We start from the raw sequence: 13,708 nt of genomic DNA, 5'->3' as shown, positions 1-13,708 counted from the left end.
TCTAGGTCACTGAGGAAGATTTTGTGGGGGAGGTGGGATTTTGAGAACTCGGTTTCTTTTTTTTTAATATGCATGTGTTTTCAGCATTTTATATTATCATATCTATGTGGTTTTTTATGCACCCTAATTTAAGATGAAACAATCTACATAGGTAGAAAGAATACCTTTCTTTGCCTAAAATATCATTTCATATTTGGATGTATTAGTGCTTTTTTAAAATGCACACACCACTAAATCCTTCACTCAAAACAGCAACAATTAAACACCTACCTCGTTAATCCTCTACTATAAAAAACAAGACTGTGCTCATTTCTTTTGCATTAGGTGTCTCTTGGATCACAAAATTCCTAAGGTTTAAAGTTAAGAAAATGAATGGTGCTAACTTAATGCACCACAAACTTGTCCATTTCCCAATATTATTTTTTAAAATAAAGAAAAAATCAGAAGTGTATTCTGAAGTGGATTTATTATGTGAGATAGCTTATACATCTGCCTATTCCTTATCATTTTCTTATAAAGGAGTACATTTTTCCTTTTCAATAAAGATTCAAGAATATCAACAAATATGAATCAAAATGAAAGGGATGTTTCTGTAATATTAAGAATCCTGAAAAGAGATTGAAGAAGCTACAAATTTGGTAGAAAAACTTTTAGAAGACTTTGTTACTAAACTGCTATTGACTGTCTTTGCAATAACATAGAATATTTTGCAGCATTAGTGAAATATAGAATAACCATTTATATTATTGTGACATTTTAGGGGCAAGAAATACTTCTGACTCCCTGCCACTTCAAAATACACAATATTTCAATTTTACAGTGGTCTTTAGAGTGCCTGAAAATAAACTTTCATAAATGCATTTGATTATGATTATACTTTTTATCCTCAAGAAACCTCCTTTAAAATATAAATATCTCAGTAAGGGTACCCCATTGCTAATAATTCTCCTGCTTCTATCACTATTTCTGCTACTGCTAATAATTCTGCAGTTGCTGCTGCCACTATTACCAGTGCCAGTTCCACCACCACCACTAGCTCTCTAAAATTTTCAATACTGATCTCATAAACCCTTATAAGAGATCCAGGAAGTTTCCATACCTACCTTGTAATCAGTGTTACAGATGAGAAAAGTGAACAGAGAGAAACCAGTAATTTGACCAAGGTTAGGAAGTAACAGAGCCATTATTTGAAGTCAGGACTATCCAATGCCAAGTTGTCTTATTCAAAATGATACTACAATAAAGAAGCCCTACTTCCAAAGAAATCAACACATTGCCATATGTGATTGTTCTGCATATTTCCTAACAGGCCAGCCATGTCCCACCCCCTCCCAATTATTATCTTTTCAACATGAAAAGCAATCCTTTATTGAATTAGCCACTAGGCAATGGAGCCACAAGCAATCAGCTTCTGTCTTTGAAGTCTTAGTTCACCTCTACCCTGAATGTTATTATAACTTGAGAAATAGGTAGTGTATCAGATTTGTCTGCTAAATAAAGTATTGGTGAACAAGATATGCAACCAATTTGTTATATGTAAGATTTATCCATCAAGATAAAAGTGCTTTTTGCCCTGCTGGGCTAACATACATGAGAGAAAAAATGCCACTGATAGAATGGATGACAAGAAAATATAGCAAACTGCTGAGATCTCACCAAGAGGGAATTCAGAACATTCCAACTTATGCACACTTAAGGAAGGCCTCTGATGCAAGGAGGAAGAGATGTACCTGAGTTATACAAGTAAAACTCCTGTCATAGTAAAAGATTGGTTCCATAAATTAGGATTCATGCATATACTTCAATACTACTGCCCAGCCAATAAACTGACACTATAAGATTAACATTTCTAAACTGAAATGATTTCTGTATATTACTAAAAGAAAAAGGCATGTATTACATAAGCAAAAGTATATACATTATGTGTGTGTATGTATGTATGTATGTATGTATGTATGTATATAGGTATAAACATATGTACATGTGTATATATGTATGTATATACATATGATACATACAAATAGATTAAATATTATAAATACAAATGTTATAATATTGTTAAAATTATGCATGCAACACACACACACCCTGAAGTATTAAGTGTCAAAGGTGAGTTGTATTTATGTGTACTTGTAAACATTCCTGTTTTTCTGCATTTTTTGTTTTTCTACATTGAAAGTAGGCTGCTTTTGTAACTCAAAAAATAAAATGTAATGAAAGTTTTGCACATACATTTTTTGCATGTCTTTTTATTTTAATGTTTTGCTGAACTATTTAGAAAGATCCTTTCAGATATCATAGTGCTTCATCCCTATTTACTTCTGCAAAAATCTCATGAAATAAGCACATTTTCCTACTAACTGTGATAACATCACACCAAGAAAATTAATGACAATATTCCAATACTACCTAATAGTCAATCTATATTCATATTTTTTAACTGCCCACCAAATTTCTTGTATCACTATTTTCCTTTTGAACCATAATCCAACTAAGAGTCACACTTCACACATAGTTGGTTATCTCTCTTCAGTATCTTTTAAAACCCAATAGAGTACCCCACTCCTGCCACTCCTGCTCCCCTCAACATTTTTCAACATGACACTGAATTTTGTAGAATTCACATTTTTGAAGAATGTTCCATGCTCTGGCTATATCTAGTTACTTCTTCATGAAGCTATTGTACGCTTAATTTCCAAGATTCCCTTCTTATTATTTGTGTTTTTTCAAAGCATATTATTTTTGTTTTCTGAGTATAAGCACTATATGGGTAATTTTCTTCTTCTCCTTGCATTTTCTCCTTCCTCCTGTTTGCATTTATTTCTATTTATTTCTCTCCCTGCTTTGTGCATGTGTGTAAAACATACTTTATTTCACCTAAAAACCAGCCTCCATGAAAACTTGTTCTTTCATGGTTTTATAAATCTAGGCAGTATCCTAATGTCAACTTCCCAGAGTCTGTGAATGTTTCAGGGTCTTCCTTTTAAGAAGAACTGTTCAGATTGTAACTATTCTATTTGTGGCCATCACTGAGGCAAGTTCAGTGAAATGACTCATCTCTAGCAATTTTCCTTTTCAAGCATGCCAACCATATATTTACATGCACACACACTGAGCTTCTTTAAATTCCTCATTTTATATGGCAAACACACCAGTATTTCACTAATTTCTCAATACCTACTTTCCTATGACCCAGTCTTCATTTTAATTTTTGCTTCCCTATTTAGTAGATGCAGGAGAATGTTATGGAGAATTACATCTGATTAGCACTTTCAAGGAGAGAAGAGAATATTATCTTGCTATCACATGGTTCAGCAAAGGCAAAAAAAAACCTAATTGTTCTCAATTTTTAGATAATTTATGTAGTTTTTTTAAAGTTGTACTTTTAGGAATATTTATCTCATATTTTGTTAAGCTTATTTAAAAAATTGCATTTTCAAGTGATAGAATGAGGTGGCAACTTTAAAATTCAAGGAAAGGTAAGGGGAAGTCAGCCTGGGATTTAAAAAATTTACAAGCAAATTCCACCATGTGGCTAATATGTATGAGGGAAACAACATGTGGCTAGGTGACCTTAAATTCCTCTCTAGTTCTGGGGTCCTTCAGTGTTTTATAATGTGGACTTAGCTGCATCCTCTATCTACATAAACCAAAGCAACAACATAACTGTGTTTATAAAAAATAAGTATTAATCAAATATTTTGTTGTGTCTGTATAACTGATTGTTTTTCTATGAGCTGTTTTATATTTTATATGTTCAGCTCTAGTTTTAAATAAAGCAAGTCTTAGGAGTCTTAGGAATGACTAAGAAGAAATTTCTGCTTGGATGTTGACTGTGGCTGGTTTGCCCTGCTTTCCTTGATAAGGGAACACCTTCAGGGGATAAAGCTCTTATCTATAACATCATAATTTAATATGTGTCCCTTAACATCTAATAATGTACCTGTGTTCCTTACAGGAACTCCACAAATACTTAGTGTCTCTATATTATGCTGATGAAATGTCCAGTATTGTTTAACATCTTGCAGTCACTAAGAGTCACCTTAGATGGTTGTTTTCAGGTTTTTTCTGTGTCTCCACAGGTTCTCTAGTCCAAGAAATTGAATAGCAGAGTTTGCCCCAGTCATTCATCTCTGTTTTCTTCATTCCAAGACCACCAGACAATTATTTCTGGCACTTACATAAAAACAATTATCAGTGGTAAAATTCTCTTCCACCCAACTGCAGAGAGTATAGACTGTGATTGTTTTCTAGGCAAATCTTTCATTGGGTGACCCCAGACTGAATTTTAGGAATTATGTAGTAGATAGTTCTGAGTGTTGACTTTCATTTTATGTTACTTCTTTTTACCACCACTAGGCTCAAAATGAATGTAGTTAAGAACAGTGAAGGAGAAAAGGCTATGGGAGGCACTGCAAGAGCAATTTAAAGGCAGGAAATCTTTTTCACATTAAATGTGTACATGATTACATATGATGTTTAAAAGCAAAACATGTCACTACCTTTACTATAGCTTCATGTTATCTCTGCAAGAATTTGAATGCAAATGGTATGCCTTTCATGAATAAAACATTTTCCATTTTTTAAAGGTATTTCTTCATGGAAAGGTGGGTTTTTCACTTGTTGGTACCATTTGTAAGCTAACTGAACCCTCCCCCCAATGTTAGTTCATATGAGCAATCATTATTATTTTTGATCTATTGGAAGCAAATTCATTGCCTTACAATTCTTGAAAATATTATGTTTCTGCATTGGATTAACCTTTCAAGTCACTTAATTGTGCTAAAGCAACTTCCACTGAGATTGTGTATTTCTTTCACAATAACACTTAAAGATACCTGAACAAATGGCCTAGCACTGTCAGGCAGTAGTTATAAATAGTTTAGGCTGTTGATTGGTTTGGAGTCTTTCTTGTGATTGCTGGGGAGATGCTACTTGTGATCAGAAACAAAATTGCTATAATATGATTTTCCATTATTCAATCATGTATTTGAAAAATCTGCAAGTACAAGTGGGGGCAACCAAATCCATAGGTTGAACCCTCGATATTGAGGTTCCCCTCTATTAAACTTATTTCTGCAAAGGATAGGCTAAGTCTACTTGGAATTAGACCTAAGAGTCACCCCCAGAGAACCTCTTTCATTGCTCAGATGTGGCCTCTCTCTCTAAGCCTCCTGGGCATCACTGCCTTTCTGCCTATATGGAATATGACTCCCAGGGGTGTAAATCACCCTGGCAATGTGGGAGAGAACTCCCCGGATTTGCCGGGACCCAGTATAATGAGATTGTGAAAACCTTCTTGACAAAAAGGGGGAAGAGAGAAATGAGATAAAATAAACTTTCAGTGACAGAAATATTTCAGAGTCGAGAAGTTATCCTGGAGTTATTCTTATGCATTATATAGATATCCCCTATTTAGTTCATGCTATATTGTAGTGGCTGGAGGGAAGCACATGAAACTGTTGAGCTGTATTCCAGTAGCCCTGATTCTTAAAGATGTTGTTATGTCATATAACAATACAACTTTTACAATATGACTGTGTACTTGTGAAAACCTTGTGTCTGGTGCTCCTTGTATCCAGGGTATGGACAGATGAGTGAAAAAAAATATGGATAAAATAAATAAATAATGGGGGGGTAAGGGGTAGAATAAATTAGATAGATGAAATACTATTTAGTGGTCAATGAGAGGGAAGGTTTAGGGGTATGACATAGGAGTTCTTTCTTTTTTCTTTTTATTTCTTTTTCTGGAGTGATACAAATGTTCTAAAAGTTATCATGATGATGAATACACAACTACATGATGATATTGTGAGCCACTGATTGTTCACCACATATGGCCAGTATGTGTGTGAAGATTTGTCAATAAAAATATTTTTTAAAAAGTCTGCAAATACAAATGCTCTGACAAGCTGTAAAACTTTTAGATGATATGTAACTGAAAGTCTTATTGCTCCTGAGTTAGGAAAATATGGTGTTTCAACTCTAGGCCAGTGAAATTGGAGTCAGTTGATCAAAAAATACTATTATGATCTTGAATAAACTACATTAACCTTTGTGAGACTCAGTTCCCTCATCTGAACACTGAAGGGACTTGATCATTGTAGAGGTTCCTAGAAGCTTGATATTCAATGGTTTCATGTCTCTAACACACATGCTGAAATGCTGACATTTTCCCAGGCTACCAGCTGGGGCAAGCTTTCAGATACCCTACATGGGCACCTTTTAATTCCATAGATACTATTTAGATAAAGAGACTTTCAATCCATTCAGGTCTTCACTGGAGTAGGCACTGCCTAGAAAACAGGGCATAGAATGTTTAAGTAATGCCCACTGCTGTGCTTTCAGTCCCTGACCCAGTCTGTGAATGCTTAATTTCTTCATATTAGCCCTGATTATCATGATAACTTTTCTGATGTGAAGAAGTGCCACTCAACCTAAAAGCCCACTGTAGTATATGTGATTTTCTAGTACTGGTATGGAAAAATAAAGATGTTCACCTGCTGTCATTGCTGCATTCTTTGTAACAATAAAAGCTGAAAATAACCTGCCTGTACCAACAGGGGATGATGAAATAAGTTTTTAGCTCAGCCCTTTGCAATAGCTAATGAGCAGACAATGAAGGCTTACTGCTAAATTTTTTTAAATGTGAGTTGTAGGACATGATATGTAGGCCACTACATATCCTCTACATAAAAATAAAATTATTTATTTGTATATCTACATAATTGCATGTAAAATTACAGAGGAGTTTAAATACCTAAAATAGTGGTCAGCAAACACTTTGTGTAAAAGGGCAGTTAGTAAATATTTTAGGCTTAGTGAGTTCCATGGACTCTGCTGCAACTATTCCACTCTGCTGTTGTAAGCCTGAAGTAAATGAAGGAACATGGCTGTGCCCCAATAAAACTTGATATAGGAAAACTGGCAGAGGGCTGGTTTTAGCCCACAGGCCATAGCCTGCTGACCCCTCGCCTAGAATAATCCTTACCAATCTGATTCAAAGGGTTTCCTGTAAGGAGGACACCAGGCCTGATGATTAGTGAGGGGGAATTTTCTCTTCACCCGTATTGTCAGATTCTGTTTTTGCATTAAGAAGACATGCATCAATTATTTCTATAATTCAAAACGTATTTAAAAAATAATTGCTTACTATTTCACCTGCCACCTAAAACAGCACATTCTCTGACTTGATAAACTCTTCTAAAGTCTTCCCAATATATGACCCGTGAAGCAACCCTCCCACCAGGAGAATTCCAGGGCTTTGTGCTCCTCCTATCAGCTCTCCTGGGTACATTAAAGTATTGCAGCCCAGGGCCTTCAGAGCTAAAGGACAAAGAACACTGGAGCAGAACCCCACTCTGAAAAGCTCCTGGGGTAACCCCCTCTGTAATAAATGAGGACAAGCTGCTCTCTGTTATGGTTCCTTTTTAATATATATTTTTCACATCAAAAACACATTGCAGGGTGGTGAAGACTTCAGGGACATCCTACAAAAACAGGCTGCATAATTCTAATATTGAAAGCCAGCCTCGTTTTAATTAACTGCCAGCACCAAGCCACATCCTCAGCCTCGAGATAGCTGATAGCAATCTTGTAATTTCTAAACGTGAACTCCACTCAGGTAGAGTCCGAATAGGGAGGGTTTCAGCTTACCTCTTAAAATGTAAACATGAAATTTCAGATATCCATAGCAACCAGACCTCCCTCCACCTTAAACACCTTCTTCCAAAAAAAGGAGGGTAAAAGCATTTCTGTGGTGGGTGGCTTGTAGGCAGTTGCCCATTAAAATGATAACATCGAAGTATAAACAGCCAAACCTTTTCATCATTTATTGACAAACAATTACAAGACTGCTAGTGAAACCTTTTAGAAACCTTTTCAGACATGCTGGAAATTTTTAAGTCAGCAGCAATTTGGATGGACAAATAATTATAATTAATGCCACTACACTCATTACTGAAACACATTTATATATTTATATGCCAATATTTAATAGCACAACAGAATCCTAGGCATGCTACCAACCCCAAAATCTGTTTCTCTGCTTTTTACAGATGCTAATGACTAGTCAGGCTAGTGCATAACAAAAAAAAACCTCACAAGCTGGGAACCCGGGGTGCCCCAATTCTGAAAGACTGTGCTGGCTCTGGCTGTGGAAGTTGCTGCTCTTTTCGAAGGGTGAGAAATTAGGGCTGACTTTCTAGCGTTCATGAATTTAAACTTCTGTCCTGTCACCCTTTGCTTGGGAAATGTTTCTTAAGAGGCAGACACCAATATTCAATTCAGTTCACAAAACAGTTGCTCCCTAATATCCCTCAGCAGTGGAATGGAGAAACTGCAGTATATTTGTGTAGCAGAAGACACACAGCCACGAGAATGAATGAAGAGCAGCTACACGCAACAATGTGAATGGGTCTCACAAACATCATATTAAATGAAATAAGTTGGCTACAGAAGGGTACATACTGTACAATTACATTTCTAGAAAGATCATAAATAGGCAAAACTAATCTATGGTGCTAAAAGGAAAGTTAAAGCTACCCTTGGGGGAAAAGGCACAAAGAGGACTTCTGGGTTTCTGCCAATATTCTGAATGTTGATCTGCAGGTGGGTTGCAGGGGCATGTTCATTCTGTAAACAATATCAACCTGTATCTTTCTGACTTAAGTGCTTTTCGGAATGCTTATTATACTTGTAAAAAATTTACCAATGAACAACATTAACAGCAACCACCACCAGTATGACTGTTACTGAGCAGCCTAAGAGCCAGTCTCTGCAAAACAAGGATAAGCATGATCAACTTTATCCTCCAGAAATTCATAGTCAAGCAGGGGAAATGAACTTAAAAAACAAAACCATATTATTTTGTGTAAAAGGGCTATTAAAGAGTTAGGTAAAGGGTGCTTCAGGAGCAACTTTTTCTGTCTTCCACTTGAGGGAAGACCACAGAATGTGATGTTCTGCAGAGCTTTAAGTGATGAGTTTAACAAACACAAACTAAGGGAAACAGGATTCCTGGGCTTAGGTACCATGGGGCTCAGGGCACGGTGGGACAGAAGGGCAGAATACACACGGTGCTAGAAAATTAAAATCACCCACCTCGGTTGGATCTGGACAACTAGAAACATTCATCTTTATTTATGGATAAATACAGTTTCTCAGAGTACTTTACTCATATTCAATTGCAATCCTCCCTATCTCCAAAGGAGAAATATCTCTACACAAGCATGTACCATTTGTGCAACATCAATAAAGCTGGGGAAGGAAGAGAGAGAGAAAGGAGAGAAACCTGACTGCCAACAGGAATACTCAGGTCTAAGCCCAACAGCAATAGCAGTAACCACATTTATGCTTCATACTTAAAGTGCATGTCTGTTGCATTTAATCTTCATAAAAATTTTATGAGCTGGGTAATGTTATTATCTCCATTTGGTGGATGGCAAAACTGAGGCCTAGCGAGGTTCATGAAATGGCTGCAACTGTAGAGCCAGTAAGCAGGAGAGCCAATGTGGGACCCTGGTAGTGCTAACTCTGAAGACTGTCCACTGGGGCAGAGCCAGGAACACCCAGAACTGCACCCAAGACTGGTCCTGGGAGGGAGGAGAGTGAAAGGGTGCAGTAGCAGCAAGGGCACTGGCACTCTCCCTGCAGCCTGTGCGGCAGGGCTGTGACAGCCCACATGGAGAGCAGACTCAAGAAAGCTACCAAGGCCACCTGAAGAAGGACTTGAAGCTTCTCTGGCTTCCCGAGGGGTCAGAGCAAGATGCTAGGGAGATCAGATGGAGTTTGCTTCCCTCCACACCCTCTATTTTGACCCTTCCAACCTGGTAAGGGAGAATCAGCTTCAGTGTTCCTAGTTCACCTTTCTGTAGCTACAAGCTGGGAAGGGTGAAGGTAGGGAATGTGCACAGCTCTTTCTGGTTACAGCTCTTATCCCTCCACACCCCAAGAGTGGGGCAAGCTCCTCTCCTGGTTCTTCACTCTCACAGTTCTCACTGCTGAGGGATCCTTAAAATGGGCAGCACTCCAGAAAATGTGTTTTTTGAATTGAGGTGGTTTTGAAAGGTAGGATATGTGAAATAGCTCAGGTCTGAGGCACCTGGAGAAAATACCTGGAGGAGGCAATCTGGAGAGCAGAATGAAGCACCAGGCATCCTTTTGCTAGAGCTACATTTTAACAAGGAGAACATGGAAGTAATTGGGATATATCATTAAAGTAACATGAGCTACCCTGTGGGGAGGAGGCCAGGCAACATTCAAATGGAAGGCAGGAAGCTTTGTTGTGTAAGTCAGAATCTCCACTTTATTTACCCTGGCTGTTCATTACACCACGTAGGGTCACATGGCAAACTGCACAAGCCAGGCCAAATGTGGTTGGATTGGGGCCAGGCTTCCAGCCCACTGCACCGTACAGCCCTCCTGCTCTTTCAGGCCTCTGGTTCTGTCAAACAGATGCTGTTGCCCTCTGTCCGTCCCAGGCTGGGTGAAATTATGCGGTGGTTGAGTGAAGTCAACAAATAACTGAAATGAGCCACATTTTGGGAAATAGAAAAGCAGCTGACATCTGTTCTGGTCTTCAGAAGGCAGCAAATAAGGGTAGCAATCCTGTCTGAGGCCTCTTATCTGAGTGTTAGCTTTTTCAAAAGGTTTGATTTGGAAATGATTTTGAATTAATAGATAAGTTGGAAAAATAAAAGTAGTATAAAGAACATGCCCTTTACCTGGATTCATCTATTATTAGTATTTTACCTCATTTGCTATATCAGTTGCTTCCTCCTCCCTAAACCCCTTCTTTCTTTCTCCCCTTCTTTCTTTCTCCCTGTAGTCTTCTTTGAGAATCCTAATTAAAGGTATATACTCATACATTATCATAGTAAGGCTATCAGCTTAGTACATTTACCATTAATTCAGCATTTTTAACTCATCTACCTTTTACCTTCCTATGTCGTGAGCTAACCCAAGGAAGCTCTTCAGACCCAACACCAATGCCACCTCTCTCCTGGTCTCATCCCTACCATTTCTCTCTCTCTTTGTGGCACTTTTTTAGCACTTCACTTTCTCTCCCTTATGACTACTAGGGTGTGCCTTGTACCGTATGGCCACTTATGTTCCCTACTAGACTGTGAGCTTCTTGAGGGCAGGATAAGTAGCTGTTGGAGGAACTGCCAAGTGCTCTTACTATAGGAATAACATAAATGACTGTAAAGTTCATTAATCCATGCTATACATTTGAAGGGTTTCTATGATATTATAAAAAGTGAATACTCTTTCCTCTTACTCTGGGAAGATTTATATTCTGCAATATTACAACCGTTAAAAGGAACCATTGAACTGCTAAATTATTTGCTCATGAAATGAGTCTGTTCAAATATTTTTACAAAAATTTCACAGTATTGTCAAATATTTTGAACATATGAGAGGCTGGATTGCCATTTCAGAGCATGTTAACAAGTGAGAGAAGCAGTTTGAACAAAATAGTCCTTACCTACATTGTCTTGAGTTTTATATTAAAGATAATATGATATGGGCATGATGACAGTACTTATATTGAAGAAGACTCTCAGGAGGGGGGTGGATGATTGTGATTAAAAAAGAACAAGGTCAACAATATAATTATGAAGGCAACTCTACCATTAGACTGATAGAATAGTCAAGTTCAATAACAAGGCGATAATTTTATACCCCCACTTACATTTTATCCTTACTACTATTTTATATAATTTTTACTCATCCAAGCACATATAGAGGGATGAGGAAAATTTGAAGGATGTTCTCAAAAAGTTTTAGAAACTACCAATGAAGCCAAAGTTGTTGTACCTTCTCAAATACAAGGGATGAATAGATTAAAAGAATTCTAAGACTCAAAAACAAACATCATTCATTCTTTGGTATAATCGTTTCAGGTTTGTCTATGAAGATGCAAAAAGTGAATATTACTTTTGCCAACATGAAATCACATTCATATGTATTTTGTAGCCTGCTTATTTTTGTAACCTGCTTTATTAATGTTTTCCTTACTTAAAAGAACATCATAAACTCTCATTTTTAAATGGTAAAATTACATCTCATCAAATAGATGCCCCTTAATATATGCATCTAGTCCTCAAGTAACAGATAAATCTAAATAATATATTCTGTGGCATTATGCTCAATATTGCAATGAACATTCTTATAGTTAACTCTTTTCTCTCATCATTAACTACTTCCAATAGAATAAATTCTTAGAAATTAAATCACTCAATAAGCATAGTTTTAGGGCCTATGATGATAAATATTGCCAAGCTGCCTTTCAGCAAGATTGTGACAACTTGAACTCCCATAGCAGTGATGAGCAGAGCCTCTTCACCCATACCATGGTCAACTGGGCATCATCTTTTATATGATTAACTTTATGCAACATGGTTCCTTGTTCAAATCTGGTCTGCTTTGATTTATATATTATGCTAAACTCATTAGATAATTTTATTGGAAATAAGCACTCTGCTTTTGTAAGTTGTGGCCATAAATATTTAAATGACAAAAAGACAAACTAAAGAAGATAAAACAAAATTTGAAGATTTGAAATTCAGCAAAGTGTAATACCACTATGCATAATAAAAGACATAAGAGTGAAACAAGGAAGATTTGTTCCAAGTTTAAGCATAAATGTTGCTTGTGAACCTAACTCTTACTCTGCATCTACAAAAAAAGATCACATCATTTTGCAAAGTGTCTGTCAAATTTTGGTCATTTCTATTTTCTAGAGAGGTGAATGTTAAAAATCAATAGAATGTTACAGCATTCATGCTGCCTTTAGAAGGGTTAGACAGATTCATGCCCACAACATTCAAAGCCATTTCTGTTTAGAATCTTGGGAAGGAACCTATCCAAACTTTCAGAATCACAGCTGGCAGGCTATAAATTAGAGTTGCATACAGGATAATGTGTATTAGTCCATTACTAAGCTGTAAGTTGTCACCTACCTTTGGAATTGCTTTCTCAGAGGAATTGTTGAAGACCCAATGCCTCAATCATTTCCAACAGGGCTGGGAAAAACATTCAGACAACCCATTAGATCCTTTCATTTCACATTTTGATGATTTTCATCAAAAGGGAGGTGGAAAGGGGGTGATTCAACAAAAATTTTCACTCTGGTGAAAATCCAAACATGTATTTTCAAGCTCAAGACATCGATAATATATTGGCAAGTTCCTGTCCCCAATTAAGTGAACCATACAAGCCACCCAGAATATCCTAATGATAATAAACATGTTCAAAGGGAGAGAATGGGGAGATGATACAAGCAAATATTGCAACCTATATTTTGACAAGCAAAGGACATTTTTGTGAATACCAAAAGAAACCTTCTTAAGTCAACAAGGATCAGGTTTGAAATTTTCAGTTGTCAAAGTTTATGCCATATTGCATTCTAGTTGCAAGATCAGAAGGTTGTTCTTTGGTGATGTATAAGAGTCTGCAATGATTACACTGGTTTAGCTAAGGCTGCAGTATACTCAGCTTGGTATCCCTGTGGGCAAGCCTGCTTTAGAACAGGTCAAGGACATAGGATCCATCCCTGCCATGGAGTCTAGGTCTCTTCTGATACAAATCAAGAATACACCTGTATGTCAACCTTTGGAGAGTCTGGGAACTGTTTTGATGTGAGAAATGGCCTCTTTTGCAACTACATCTCTGCTTTACCTGGGAATGACTTAGGTTCCCTGGG

The sequence above is a fragment of the Tamandua tetradactyla genome, chromosome Y (assembly GCF_023851605.1).
Source record: "Tamandua tetradactyla isolate mTamTet1 chromosome Y, mTamTet1.pri, whole genome shotgun sequence".
Lineage (NCBI taxonomy): Eukaryota > Metazoa > Chordata > Mammalia > Pilosa > Myrmecophagidae > Tamandua > Tamandua tetradactyla.
This window is presented reverse-complemented; position numbering follows the sequence as displayed.